This window comes from Acipenser ruthenus, chromosome 12 (genome assembly GCF_902713425.1).
Source record: "Acipenser ruthenus chromosome 12, fAciRut3.2 maternal haplotype, whole genome shotgun sequence".
In the NCBI taxonomy this organism is placed as follows: Eukaryota; Metazoa; Chordata; class Actinopteri; order Acipenseriformes; family Acipenseridae; genus Acipenser; species Acipenser ruthenus.
Genome location: NC_081200.1, coordinates 38515550 through 38530772, shown reverse-complemented (window position 1 = coordinate 38530772; position 15223 = coordinate 38515550). Strand labels below are relative to the sequence as shown.

Sequence of the window (15223 nt, the reverse complement as noted above, 5' to 3'; positions counted from 1 at the left end):
GCAACCACTCGATCGATTGTCTTTTTTAGCAGAATGGGGAAAAGGGTGATAATCTGGCCTGCAGACTTTTGTTTTAATCTTCTTATAAAGAAATTGGAAATAAAAGAAAGTGATAAACTATCCATCCACCAGTAATGCCAACACAACAGATTTGGAGCACCGTGGTTCTGATACAGAAGAGCACTGCTGCCATGCTGCTGCAGTGGAGCAGTGGAGTACCAGTGTGTTCATACACTGCCATGGATTACCCAGTGTGTGGCTTCATACCATATTGGTACATCATTCTACAAATGCTTTAAAGGTTTGTAGATACAACCTTAATGAGAAAATGAACCTTCCCTGGCCCGTTGCTCCACCTATACCGTATGTAATACAGGATTGTGCTGGCTCTGCTCAGCAGTGGAGTCAGCAGTTTCATTGGAGCTGAGAAACGTGGTCACACTAAGACAGTTCTGACGCAAGCAGCCTGATTTAGGGATTAGGGGGGCCACCTCCCCTAGTCTCTGCATCGGCTTTCATGAAAAAAGGGCAGAGAAACTGCAGCTATATTTACCAATCCACATTTCCTCTGAAAGGGGGTCTATGTGTTGTGTGGTGTTGTTTCAAAGTTAAGAAAAGTGCTCTATGTGTCAGATTTCAGCACATCTGTATTAAAGCGTTTTAAAAACACAACCTGTTAATGTAAACTAAGAGAAAACACTCGGGTGCAGTGATAGATCTGGACTGCAAAATTTGAAATATCATTCTGAAATCTTGCAGAGTTGCTGTAATCACCATTTTTAATGCAATGCACGTTTAATTATTGGTGCGTTCTTATGAACGTTCTAAGTGTGGGTTGGGTAATGTTTTTTAAACCGCAGTAAGTAATGAAGGTGGGGGGGGGGGGGGTACCCCACCAGAAGCAGTTAGCCACAAATCTCAAATCACAGCCTCGTCTGCAAGCTGCGGCGAAGGGCTGCCTTTGTTCCTTATTCAGATGTTGCTTCTTTTTCTCCCCTGGTAAATGACTGATTGATTTGGGTATTTCATGAAAGGCAGCTTTTTTCTCTGATTTAGTTTTACTGGCTGTGGCCTTGTGTCTTCCCTGGGCTGTGGTTGCAGCGGAGAAGGTAATTGTCAGCATCTGCTGTTTTCGGCACGCGAGTGCCTGACTACCCCCCTTCCCATGACCCTCTCCCCTGGGCACCAGGAGACTCTGCTCAGGTTTTGGGCATAGAGGAGCCAGCTGATTTCTGAATAATGTGCCTGCTTGCCACTACCTAGCTAAGTGCCAGGGGTAATGTGGTCGGGCAGGGGTGGGGTAGCTGTTCGGTGCCAAGTAAAGATATCAGTCCAGACACACAGAACCCTGTTAATAACAATGTAATTTTAACAGCTACTCGGTGTGCTGATTTAACAAAGGGACAATAAAGCAACCAGCTGTTGGTTCTTGCCATAAGTAAAGGTATAGAGTTTCCTTTGCTTACCAATATGCGGTACCATACCTCAATGAACACACTTTTTAAAGGGGTTATAGTTAAGGAAATAACCTGTTGTGTTGAAACTCATATTTTAGCAAACATGTATTTTCATTGCAGAAAGAAAAGATATATCTGACACAATATACTAGGTTAAAAAAAAACTCTGTTGGCATGCTTTCTTTTCAGGTAGTGTTGCACTTCCTTAGTCATTTCACCTGGAAACTGCCCCTCAATGCTTTATTTCCTCTCAGTAGCCAACCAGCTGCTTCCCCTAATGACAATGTTTAGGAGAAATGACCTAGCAAGTTAAACAGTAACTAACTGGAAAAACTGAATTATTTCTTTAGTGTGGCACCACATATATATATATATATACAGTGCTACCCTGATATAATGTGGTTGTCGGGGTCCATAATTCGGTGTTTCACCTTATAACGAATATTGGCATATTTGTTCCCGAAATGATTTACAATTAGCAAATAAATCTGTTAGCATTTCAAACATTAAGACAGTCAACTTCAACCTCGTATCTGCAGTATGGGCAGCAGTGTGGAGTAGTGGTTAGGGCTCTGGACTCTTGACTGGAGGGTCGTGGGTTCAATCCCAGGTGGGGGACACTGCTGCTGTACCCTTGAGCAAGGTGCTTTACCTAGATTGCTCCAGTAAAAACCCAACTGTTTAAATGGGTAATTGTATGTAAAAAATAATGTGATATCTTGTAACAATTGTAAGTCGCCCTGGATAAGGGTGTCAGCTAATAAATAAATAATAATAATAATAATAATAATAATACAGTAGTGTAAGTATTAATAATGACAATAGTTGTACTCTTACTAGTAGTAGTACTGTAGCAGTGATATCAGTTGCAGCAGTATTAATTGCAGTAGTATACTGTGTGTTTATCACAAGAGTCTCCAGGGCCAGAACCATCTTGGAAATGAGCTTTCAAACAGCTACCCTGTGTAAATATCTTCAAATACACGAGTTGTGTGTAGCTGGCTCCAGTCCTTTTCCCTGCATGACGAATGCCAACCCCATCGTGCTGGAGACTGTTTGGCGCTGAATTTGGCAGTCTCAGCGACAAGGCAGTGAATGTTAAGGGATGGAGTCAGTGATGCGTCACTGAGTGTTCTGTGGAGATAGCTGGTGCCATATGGAGAAGACATACATTTATTCTATATTTATAGACCAAATTAGAAACACTTTCTATAACACTGTCAAAGGGTGTCATCTCGCTATGGGCAGCCAGGACGGCACTGATTCAATGAGTCTGTTTCTTGCATGGTAATGTGTGCAGTCTTGGGATATGTGAACACCAGACAACCAAGCGCCAACTATCATACTAGAATATACAGCACCCTACATACAGTAAATATTAAGTAAAAACAATTACTTGTGGTATGTTGAAAATAAACAGCACACATGAAGCACTGATCCTGTTACCCAGGTTTATTCATTAAACTAAAGCATAGACTTTGCTGGGCTCATACCAGAAAGAGGCAAACTCTTCTGCTCTGTTACCAAAGCATGACAAAGGGGAATATATAGCCTTAACACACATTTGAAATCAGTTTTCTGTGTTTAACTGTTTAATTCCCATGTTCCATTTGTCTACATCCCATCCTCATGGATCTTAAGACTGGCACGTACTTTGTTAAGAGTCAGTACTCTGAAGCATTAAACGAATACAGCTTAGCTTGTCAGATTTTTTTTTCTTGCTTCTGGGAATGGGTGAAGAGTTCTCCTTGAAATGTTATAGTTTCTGTTTTAGTAATACTGAATAAAAGGAATACATACATTAAAAAATGGATTAAGTTTCTTCAAATTACATTTTCAATACTTTTTGAATTGTGTTTTTGTGATGTTTGCTACCATTGTGAGTGGTTATAGCCTGGGTCCCTTGATTTCTCTGGAAGGCAGAACGAATGCAGTAGTTTACTTAGGCATCGCTGCGGATCAAGTCCACCCAACTTTGCTGCACTTGGCGATGGCTACTTTCAAGGTGATAATCCATCCAAAATGTTACGCCCCAAAAGTATGTCAAATAGACTCACTGATGAGGGCACTAGCTGAAACATTAGCTGCCTAATTGACAAAGACCTAGCTTGCTATGTGGTGATGTTGGTCAGAGCACAGTACACTATATTTAGGTAGTGTGAATGGGGTGTTAGTTGCTGGAAGGAGCAGCTAATTGCTATTCAGTATAAATCTGGGGCCCGAACCAGCTACCACACACAACCCAACATCTTTTGAGTACCTTTCTGGAAGGATACAGGTTAATGAAGTGGGGATGATGGTAATAATTGAGAACTTCTCATTTGCAGTAGTCACTATGTTTCAAAACAAACCCATGTGGTGATTAGTAGCTCTTTATTGAGTTCCTTAAGACTGGTAGGATTTTTATGGATCAACAAACTACCCTGGGGGGTAACAGAATTTTTTTTGTTAAATCAGTCACGTTCTATTTCAAACACATTTTCCCAGCTAAAACATTCATTTGAATTGGGCCCTAAGTAATTACAGAAATTGATGATCTCTTAGCAAGTGTGTTGAGTGTGGTGTCCACTCTTGTCCAAGTTTGGACACTTCTCAGACTGACTTTTACATTCCCAGACGGAACACTGAACAAATAAATCAGATACCCTTTCTTACCAAACAACATGCTGGAGATGATGTTTTAGGACCTTGCTGAATACTGGCATGCACAGAAGTACACAGGTGTGCATAGGTCTCTGCACCACAAGCCCCCTCCTTTTGAAATATCTCCCCATAGCATCTGATCTCACGCAACTACTTTCCACATTTATACAAACACACACACACACCCCCAGGCCACATTAGGCTAATGTGCCTGCTAGTCTGTAATTAAGAGTGCTGGTCCCCTAAAAGCTGCTAGCGTGAACCTTGGGGGAGAGGAGGCTGGCGACAGGCTGGCGCTAGGCTGTCTCAGGAGAAGCCTGTGCTGGGAATCAGCGGTCGGGACTGTGATTAATTTATGGCAGAGACCTCTTGCTGCCTCTTGGCTCACCCCTTCTCTGCCGGCAAGCTCAGTCCCTGATGGATCACCTTGAGCACAGATAATAGGGGGGATTACAAGTCCCTGTGTTTCTTTTTCTATCACTAGCCTCCATTTTCCTTCCCTGTCTTTATCTTTTTCACTGTCTACTTTTCTCTTTTAAATCATGGATTTCCTTATTCTTCTGGTAAATTGTCTCGTTTCTTGTACACTTCTTTACAATAAGGCCCAGATTTTTAAAAGGATTGCGCATGTTTTACAACCTTAAAACGGGCGCTGAGGGTTCTGAATTATTTGGATGGGATTTATAAAACACACGCAATGGCATAAACACACAATTAAGACATGATTTGCGGGTGCAATGTCTCTGTGCGTTTTAGCCCTTGATGCAGATGTAATTCTGAGGCGCTAAAATTGGGAGGGGATTTTGCAAATGAGGTCTATTAAATATTCAGTCTAATTTATTAAAGCATGCCGGTAATTGCCTCGTATTTGCTTGATTATTTTAAGAACTCTGAAAAGCAGGCGTTAATTTGCCACAGTCAGACAGTAGGCTATATAAAAGGCAAGGTGATGCGGGAGAGTTGTCTGCAGCAAGAAGGAGACATTGTTTTCAAGGACAAAGAAACATTTAATAACATTTTGCAAAGAGCTAATTTTTTAACCCTTCTGATCAAGTCAGTTTGTAAATTGCAGTTTATAATACTGTATTGTTTTGCAAACTCAAATTTTCAATACATGTTTATGGCAGGATGACAGAGGTTTGAGGCTCAGAGACAGTGGAAGGGGCAAAATAATGATCTTTATTCAACAAAAAAATAATCAAATAAACAGGCACAAGGGCCAACAAAAAGGTTCAAATAAAATACAGAAATGTAGGCTGGGCATTAGCCTTCACTACAGTTTCTTTCTCCAAAACTAAACAGCACACCAACCCAACAAACAAACTCACCCAAAAACTCCTCTCCCTCAAAGGGTTTCACCTGCCCTTTTATAGTCTGTGGCTGGAGCCCAATTAACTAATAATTAACAATTAAACACTTAAGGCTCCAGCCACATTCTCACATGTATTTTACAGGGAGGAATTTAACCCCCTCCCTGCCAATCCAAAACAAAACAAGAATCACAAAAACATAATGAAAACAGTAAAAATAACAACAACAACAAAACACAAATTATAGGGGCGAGCTGGCACCCCATCACAATGTTTCATAGCAAGGTTCTAACAAGAGCCTTTACTTTTAGAGTGTAGGCATTATTATAAGAACAGTGAAGGGATTAAGAAAAGATGGAACGATATTCCGAGGCGCACTAAAGAAAAAGTCTCATATACATGTAATACAATGAGGGCTCATCCTCCACCGTTATTTTAGTAATGCCTACAGAATTATTTTTTTGTAATATGGCATTCTTGCAGTGTGGAGTAGTGGTTAGGGCTCTGGACTCTTGACCGGAGGGTTGTGGGTTCAATCCCCAGTGGGGGACACTGCTGTTGTACCCTTGAGCAAGGTACTTTACCTAGATTGCTCCAGTAATAACCCAACTGTATAAATGGGTAATTGTATGTAAAAATAATGTGATATCTGTATAATGTGAAATAATGTATAATGTGATATGTTGTAACAATTGTAAGTCGCCCTGGATAAGGGCGTCTGCTAAGAAATAAATAATAATAATAATAATAATTCTGGTATTTAACAATACTGGTTCAGGCAGTATTGTTAAATACGAGTTTGAAAGAAAACGGTAAAAAAAAAAAAAGACAGATTGACAGATGATGCAGGTTGTAGGAACATCTGTATGACAGTTATTGTTGTTGAACATATTGCTGTACAATGGAAGGATTTTCCACCCATTTGACTGCCATGGATATAAGTAAATAAAACATATTGTTTCTGAAGTTTGAAAAGTCTATACGCCTGGAATTATGCTATACGAAATAAGAAGTTGAACTAATATGCGAAGCACAGTAACTGGATGATGCGTCATGATGTATAAGCAACCTAGACTAAAACTCTGAAGTGGTTCATTTGTTTATAAAGAAGCCACCACACATTCCATATTTTATTCCTTTGTCCTGGTGATGTATTTCGAGCTTGTAAGACATCTTCATGTGTTACAAGTACTGCTTGTACCAAAAATCTCCAATTCCATATTGGTAAATTTCAGTTTTCGCTTCCGAGCATCCTCATCACCATGGCTAGTACCTTCTGAGGTCTTTGTGTGCCATTCATTTTCTATTGGAATTTGTAGCCTACACACGCAGGGTTGACCCAAACCCACTGTTTATTGTGAGAGGTGTGTAATTCTCCACTGCTAATTGCGGTGAGGGGTACTTAAATAGTTTGATTGCGAAATTGTCTGCTTCACCTAATTAGTCTTATAAAATAGGTCGTTATTTTGACACTGAGTGTGGCCGTACTGAACACGCACATTATGTGGCTTTTTGTGGTCGGTTTTTCCCCTTTATAAATTTGGGCCAGAGAGTTATGGTTATGGTATGGGATGGGTTTCCTAGCCATGTTGTTGCTGCTGAATTTTTGGGCCTCTATAAGACAAACTTTTGAGATTAGCCAAGTAGTATGAACCCATGCTAGCATCCTGTCATTTGTAAAATGTCTTCTTTTTTATTACATTTGTTATGTGTGCATTAATTGCATTAAACTATACTTTTAAACATTGGCAAAGGCCAGCCCTGCAGGTGTCCACTCAAGCTCACAGAGCACCTGACCTGTGGTGCAGTGGGGTTAAACATCCCCTGTTGATTTTTACCTTCCCAACCTGCAGGAGTGTTAGGCCAGTGAGACACTCCCCATGGGATCCCCAGCTACAAAGCTGCGAAACCAAACTGTTTCGACCAGTTATTTCCATTCAACATTTGATCGGCCTTGTGACGGGTTTAATTGGGAAAAAAACACTGATGTTGAGGTGGTCGAACAGGTTCATCTTTATTAGATGATTGACAGACAGCATGGCACACCCTGGTTACCCCCCCCCCCCTCCCCGAACACTTATTATCACCGCTGCTTCCTGCCTGCCCTCTCTTTCTCGTCCATCCATTTCCCTGTACTCTTGTACCTGTATTCATCACATCTCCCATACTCTCCTTAATTGCCCCCCCGCCTCGTATCCCTCCTCCCCAGCTAGCTGACATCACGCACACAGACCAGATTAGCCCAGAACACCTGTCCCTGTGCCCCATGGGGAGCGGTGGCGCCGCACTGCCTGAAACACAATCGTCAACTGCTCTCCACTAATTACACTAGCGCCTAGTGCACAGTGGGACTGCCAGCACGCTCTTCAGAGTGTGTGAAACCACACAGGGAGATCTCCCTGACATCACCACCCCCTCTGACCCTTCACAGATAGATAAACACACCAGTAAACCTCGGTAATGACCGAAGTCCAGATATAATACCTGTGCAGATGTGTATTTATTATAAGGCTATGTTGTGTATTTGCCATGTTTATCACTGTGTAAACTGCAGTAAGACCTAATACAGAGGGGATCAGGTGAAGCAGTCGGCCCTTTTCACAAACCTGTATCTCGTGCTTCATTTGAAGCCTGCTTTTCTAAAGAAGAATGCTTTGGTGAATTCAGTTTGGTTAGGTGTTGCTTAAGAAAAGTGTTTAAATTCTGTCAATAGGTTTTCGCAAGGTCCCAGCTATGCCATCCTCTTCCCCATTGCCTACTGTTGCTGCCTGCTTAGCATTTAGCATACATTATTGAAAGTATCAGATTGTGGAGATATATAAAGCTTTTTGTCTGTTGTGTCTCTGTTTGAGGAAGGGTGTACATAGCAAATGTAACCCCTTTGGGGTCTTGTGTGCCACTTGACCAACCTCACTAGGATGCATCCTCACTGTGGTACATCCTCACTCTGGTACTCAAAGCATGTTTGCAGAGCATTCTCTATATACACCATAACTCACCAACAGCACATTAATCCTTACAGATAGAAAAAAACAAATATACCCTTTTAAATGATAAAATAAATGCTATTGCCTAGACAAAAATAGACCAAAATCACCTGCATTAACACTGTGAAGGGTGTAGGGCCACCATAGACATCCAGAAACTGATTTCACTTAACTCTGCAAGGCATTTAAATTTCGTAGCGTCTCTAAAAGTTGGGGTGAAAATCAATGATCTACTGTCTTACACATAACAAATGACTGGGAAATGCAAATTTTATATATTACAGAATGCATGTCAGGTCATGTTGGTCATTTGAGGTATTTTATGGTAGTAAGGATTTTCTGCTAAACCTACGGGAATGTCACTTGCGAATTGTAATTGTAATAAAATGTTTTTTTTGTTTGTTTTTTGTTTTTTTACATACCACCAAGCTGCTGCTGTTTCGTTCTGATTTCACATGTATTAATACAACAGTCTTGGGAAATTGGAAAGTGCTTTTCATAAATGTCAGGGATATATGTAGGAAATGTCATTCCTTTTTTTCTTCCTTCTACCCGTTTGCTTTTTAATATATTTTTATTCTCTACATGTGTCAGCATTTGCATCCTTTTACTGACACACTTTGTCCAAATTTCAAACAATTTTTTTAAAAAAAAGGATACTGTGCCGCCAGTGAGTAAGAGGAATAGCAGGTGGATTTTCAAGAAGATCTGTAATAAGATAAGGGCAAATTACTATGCTTGTTTTTGCACTTGCTGCCTATGACTGTCAAGTTCATTTTAGCTGTGGCTCAGGGTGCTTTTGAACTTGAAACTTCCAAATGGAAATGCAGTGCTACTTATTCCTGCAGCATCAAGTACTTTCAAAGGACTGAAAGCTTAATTCTGTGACTTTTACCTAAAATGCAGTGCTGTCCACCAGCATGGACCTCTCAGAACTACATTTCCCATCACCCTGCTGCTCACTAGAAAATCCATCTCAGTTACAAATGTGAGCAGGAGAATGATGGGAAATGTAGTTCTGAGAGGTCAATGCAAGTACATAGGACGCCATCTTGAGGCAGGGAATGCAATGTAAAAGTTTAAAAAAGTGTAAAAAAAAATATTAAAACAATACACACACCTTACGTAAACAGTTGTAGCAACACATGGGAACATGTAACACAATAAAATAAAAAGGTCCTTATGTGCCCTTTAACAGCAGAGAAATTAAATTTGAAAACCTTGGTTAGCGCTCTTTTAAAGTGGAACTACTGAAGGGGAATCGATCATACTATCAAAAAATGAGGTTAGAGCTATGAAATAAGCTGCTGTTCTCCTACAAAAAAAAGCAACTACACCTGCATGTTATAAAGCTCATGGTTGTCAGTTTAGTGTACCAAACAGCACAGTTGGGTTTCAATACGTTATACCTTTCAATACATGGCTTTCTGTTCGTAGTCTAGAGACGTTCTTGATGTGGTTGTAAGGGGGATATTTTTTACTTGGATACCAAGGAAGTGACTTTCAGCTGGAGGTTACTCTGAGCTCCTGGAAATACTCTGAATATATTCCCCGAAACTGTTAAATCAATCAGCTCAGTCCTGGAAAGCAGCCTAAGTGACTCTGCACAGCATAGCTCCAGACTGCCTCACAGACATAGGAATACATACCAGCCTTGGGGAAGCATATTAGTGGTGATACATGCACATAGATGAATCATTGTGCCCCGACACCTGTGCAAGGCTAAAATGCTTCCCCGCCTCACGTCTCCACAATCATCTCTTTGCTCTGACCTGACCAATGTTAGGGATGCAGTCTTCCTTTTCTGCATATGAATGGAAAGGAAACTTAATCAAATATTTGGATTGGAAAATCTTGAAAATAACTGATGCACGTTGCAAAGCATCTGGAGGCTAGGTTTACCTGCACCCAGGTGATCTTTCCCATATTATCTAAATCGGTGGAAGTGCCACAAACGCCAAAAGCTCGCTCTTAATACAGCATCACTGAACAGTAACCAAAAAGCAGTACAGTTGATTGCATCGAGGTGAGTGTACTCGACTGTAAAGTCTCCAAAAACAAATGCACAATCCATCAGCAAGTGCTAAGCTGTATGCATTAAACACTTCTTAGCTTCCACTAGCCAAATAATATCTGCCTAGAAAAAAGCAGAAAGTGAATGAATCATTTCAAACTTCTTGAAGTAATATATGGATGTGGCTTTATTACAAAAGTGACTTGTTTATTCTTAAGACTTGTGTGAAGAATTCAAGATTGTTTTTTTCTGAAAGGAAAATGCTCTGAAAACTATGATGAAACAACATAGAGTTGGTCCTTGCCTGCTTACTACTTTGAAAGCTTCAAAACAAGCAGTGAAATAAAAGTACAGCAAACTTTGCCAAATAAATCTGACCGATAATACCAAGAGAAGGGGTAAGCATGGTTTGTTTTCAAGTTTTTACTGGGACAATGTGTAATTATATTAAATCTGGAGATAAAGGTAATTACATTACATTTGGAGATACTTTCATCATCTTTTTCCCTTATTTATTGTCGTCCATTCCTCTCTATAACTCTTTCTTCAGTAGCCAGTAACTCATGAAGTTGGTGGAATTGGTGAAAAGTGTTTGTGTTGCCAGTGCAGGTATTCAATTCGGGTGAAAGCTGTTTCGAATTTGCCATCTGATTTCCCCCTGTCCTCAAACCATACTCCTTCAGAACCCCCCAGATCTCCATTAAAATCCTGTGGACCATGATCCCTCCAAGCTGCCAGTGTGTTGGCTGATCTCCTGCAACAGCTCCCTTCAGTTCATAAAGCAAACAGGCCCCATTAAAGAGATGGAATGAAATATACAACCCAGCACAGTTTCCTTCTATTACACTTGGGCTCAGAGTTTGAGATTGCAGGTCTAATGATCTAAGAGCCTGCAGGCTGTGGTCTGTGAAGCACTTAGTTCTAATGTGATAATACCCAAGATCTTGATGTATGTTCATCTAAATCTTAGCCACCATTTCTGCATGACATCAGTATGTTAATCCTCTATGACACACAAGGCAATATACTGTAAGCAATTGTAGAAAAATAAAATCATACATTTGTTCTTGTGATGGGATGAGTGGTCCCTCGTTTCAAAGTGTAGTATTTGTGAGTGCCACCCCAATGCCATGTTTCCATCTGCACTATAAAAGCAGTATATAAAATTAATTCTCACCTAGTTCCATCTGCAATCTACAATCCAATCTGCAACCGGAAAAGATCCCCTGTTTGTATCACATTTTTCCATAATTGCTATTTATAAATGTATTCATCAACCAAATGTGAATGCCTCATGAATATGTCCGGAGCAATCCATATGCCAGTTTAACGTTAACAGTTAATAGCCCCTCAATTGGCTCCATGCATATAAGCCTGGACTGGGGTAAAAAGGATGAACAGAGCTGTGCGTACACAGAAGGTCTGCGTCAGAAGGACTGCTTGAGCGGGAGTGTACAGCAACTGTACTAAATTGGATCTTTCTTTATTTAATTTACTGTCAGCACTGTAGCAAACACGCTGATAAAACTGTGATGCACACTGTTCAAACATAGTCCTGTTATTTTCTGTTGTGAAGGTAAATGAAATGTTGCGAGACTACCTGGGAGGCTTGTCTGTTTGTTCTTCAGTTGGTCCGTTTATATTTGTTTGTTTGTGAACTACTATTTGTTTTACCTGTCTTCCTATCTTTGTTTTTTTGTAGCCCTCAGTATCCTGACCATTAACAGTCCTGTATTTCAGAGTATTTAATTAACACCTCTGCAGCGTAGCTTCAAAATTAGTCTGATATTTCGCTTTAACGCATCAGCTTATCATAATTATAATTAATCAAAAAAAGGGTAATACAAATAACTACTGTACCAGCTGACCTTCCGCATAAGGAAGGGTCCTGAAATTGTGTCACGGAAAGCATTTAAGAATCCTTGCTTTAATCGACAAGAAATCGGACGAAACCTCATAATTGTATGATGAAGTATTTAGAAACATATTGTACACAACCCTTCAATAAGTGTTGTGACACACTGCAGTCCTCCCTCATTCCCATGGTCCCCACAGCCTCACTCTGGACTACGGGTTTGTGTCTGACCCGCAGCACAGGAAGTGAGGATACCATAAAGCAACATAATATTAGAGGCCTGTGCTAAAAAAATTTAATATAGTATAATAGTTAACGGTCTTTCAAAAGCACAAATGCACAAAGTAGACTAATTTAGATAAGATAAATTGTTTGCAACCTTAAAAAAAAATAAAAAACCTAAAACAAGTACAGAGCTATAAAAAACATGGGCTGCAGCCTTTTTCTTTTCCATTCCTCAGGGGAAGTAGCCACACTGTTTTCTTTGGCCAATAACAGTAAACAGCTTTGCGATGGCAAGCAGTAAATTTCAGCTGGGTAATTAAAATCAATAGCAGAGACACGTTCAGCAAGCCAGCAAGGTCAAACCGCACAACACAAAGCTGCTCACGAGTGTAATCCAAAAACAAGCACAAATACAAAAGAAAAAGAAAATCGCAATAAGAATGTCACATTATATCATTAACCTTTAGCTGCTGGGTGTCTCCTGCTGATGCCTGACAGGCAATGGGGTGTGCAAGTGTCTTAGGTCCATTGCTTAATGCTATGAAGTATGTGCAATAAAGGTTGCACTGTGCTTGCCCAGTACAGATTGCCCATTTTAAAAATGTGGTGTGCCACAATCATGTGCAGTTTTACATTGACGTTACACTTTCCATTTGTCTTCCCAAGCATGCTACAGTTGCTTAAAACACTGTTTTGTATCAGTTTTGTACAATACAACAGCATAATTGAGGTTGTATCTTTGTAAATGCATATTTATTTGATGTTTTATTTTTTCCTCAAATTGAGGGTGTTAAATTTGGGCTGCGTCTTAAATCTGAGGGCGTCTTAAATTCAAAGGAATACGGTACTTGAAGGTACGACATGCAAACTAAGAGCTTTCTTTAGGCTAGCATGGCACCAGATGAAAATACATTTTTACCATAACATGCTTCTTTGAAAACTACATAGGGAATGGAAGTACAGTACATAACATACAAGATGTATATGTTTATTTCATCAGCTACAACCATTAACAGTACTGCTTTTTCAGGAGCAAGAATTGTCGAAACAACAGTATGACTCCCACCTGCTCAAACCCACAGCTCTAAACCGCCTTTAAAGCAAACAGGTGAAAAAACATCTATTGAAACAGATTTTTCAAGTTCTAAAATTAAACACTAACGCCTTGAGCTGGATGATTCAGAAAATATAAAAATGGGGAATCAAAAAAATTAATACATGAAAAAAAATGTTTTATTATATATGGGGGAATTAAGGTCCAGAACCTCAAAGTTAAAATAAACACTGTGAAACAGCATTTTCACTTTATTAGCATCTTAATGCTTTCTCGGGCTGGAGCTAGCTGGGGAAATCAGATCCTCTGGAGTCTGAGACTCGCTGGTTCTGCAGATACTTGATAAGAGATTTTTATGTTTCAGGGTATGAAAAAAAATTCCTATATCCTGTGATCTGCATTAGTATTCCACGGACACACACGCATAGGTAGGAACCGTCTCTGTCCTCTACCAGAGGGAACAATCGGTACTGGTTTTTTTTTTGCTGTTCCTTTGCTTGGCTATAAAGCTAAGCTCAAGTAATTGGGTTTAATTTTCATTTTTGTAATGGCTTTAGATTAACCGCAGCATCTGGTTTTCCATCTCGTGGGTGTCCTTTCAGCGCCCGACGGCGCCTGTAAGAGAACAATGGGGACTGGCCCGGGACTGTGAGGTTAATTTAAAAAGCAGAGTGATGCCGCCTCCTTATCAGATGAGCTAAGCTGGTTGCTATTTCACCCCGTCATTGCGCCCCACCTGCCACCCCGATAGCATCTCAATCAGATTGTATTCCTGCATGTAAAAATGGGGGGGGGGGGGGGGGGGGGGGGCAGTTTTTTTTTTTTTTTTACCGCTATCTCCTCTCTCTCTTCTTTCTCATTCTCACTTTCCCTCCCTGTCTTTGTTTCTTTCCTGATCTTTTACTGAGGGACAGTGGCACTGGCTGTCATCAGGTGCGTGCCAGTATTTACCACCAAACATTTCCCTCCCACCTCTTTGAACTGATAGTGACCTCGAACACTGTAAGTGAGCGTCTTAACCCATATGCAAAAGAGCCAGGCCTGTCTGCACTCGTGGTTGTAAAGATTTTAACCTCACCTGATCTCACCAACAGGGTCAGAATCTGTAACAGCAGCGTAACACAAAACACAGCCCGCTCCAGTTCAGTTTTACTTGGTGAAAGTTTTAGGTGACTGACTACATTATTCTATAGTTAAGCCTCATCCATTACGTCAGACACTCAATCATGAATTTTGAACTAAAGCTAACAAAAACTCAGATGAAACATTTGTCTGTCTGCTTGTTTTACCTTTCAGGCAATTCAGAATGTAAACACCTGGGATGATGGCTCACAGAAAGCTAATCTTTAGAAGAATACAGCAAAGACCAGACGTCATGATTATTATTTTCTTTAGAGTAACTCTCGACATTAGTATAGTCCTGGACTGCCATTGGTGTTGAATTGTGCCAGATTGTGTGGTGGTTCACTCAGGGTTAAGAAACCCAGGGCTCCAGAGATGAAAGACTAGTGAATTATCTCACTCCTTATCAGATTGACACTTGGTGTGGGAATTCACTATTCTTGAGGGAATCGTGGTGACATATTATTTTGCTCTGTTTGATTTGTGTTGCTTATCCATGTCATGCAAACTCATAATTACAAACACTTCAACAGGTACAGATTAGTCTGAGATGCTC

The 15223-nt window shown here is 40.3% G+C and overlaps 1 protein-coding gene across 1 annotated transcript in view; it reads left to right on the top strand.

Annotated features, from left to right (window-relative positions):
• LOC117417292 (cytosolic carboxypeptidase 6-like) overlaps window positions 1-15223 on the top strand; it is a 279068-nt gene that overhangs the window by 120951 nt on the left and 142894 nt on the right. The window lies entirely within an intron of this gene.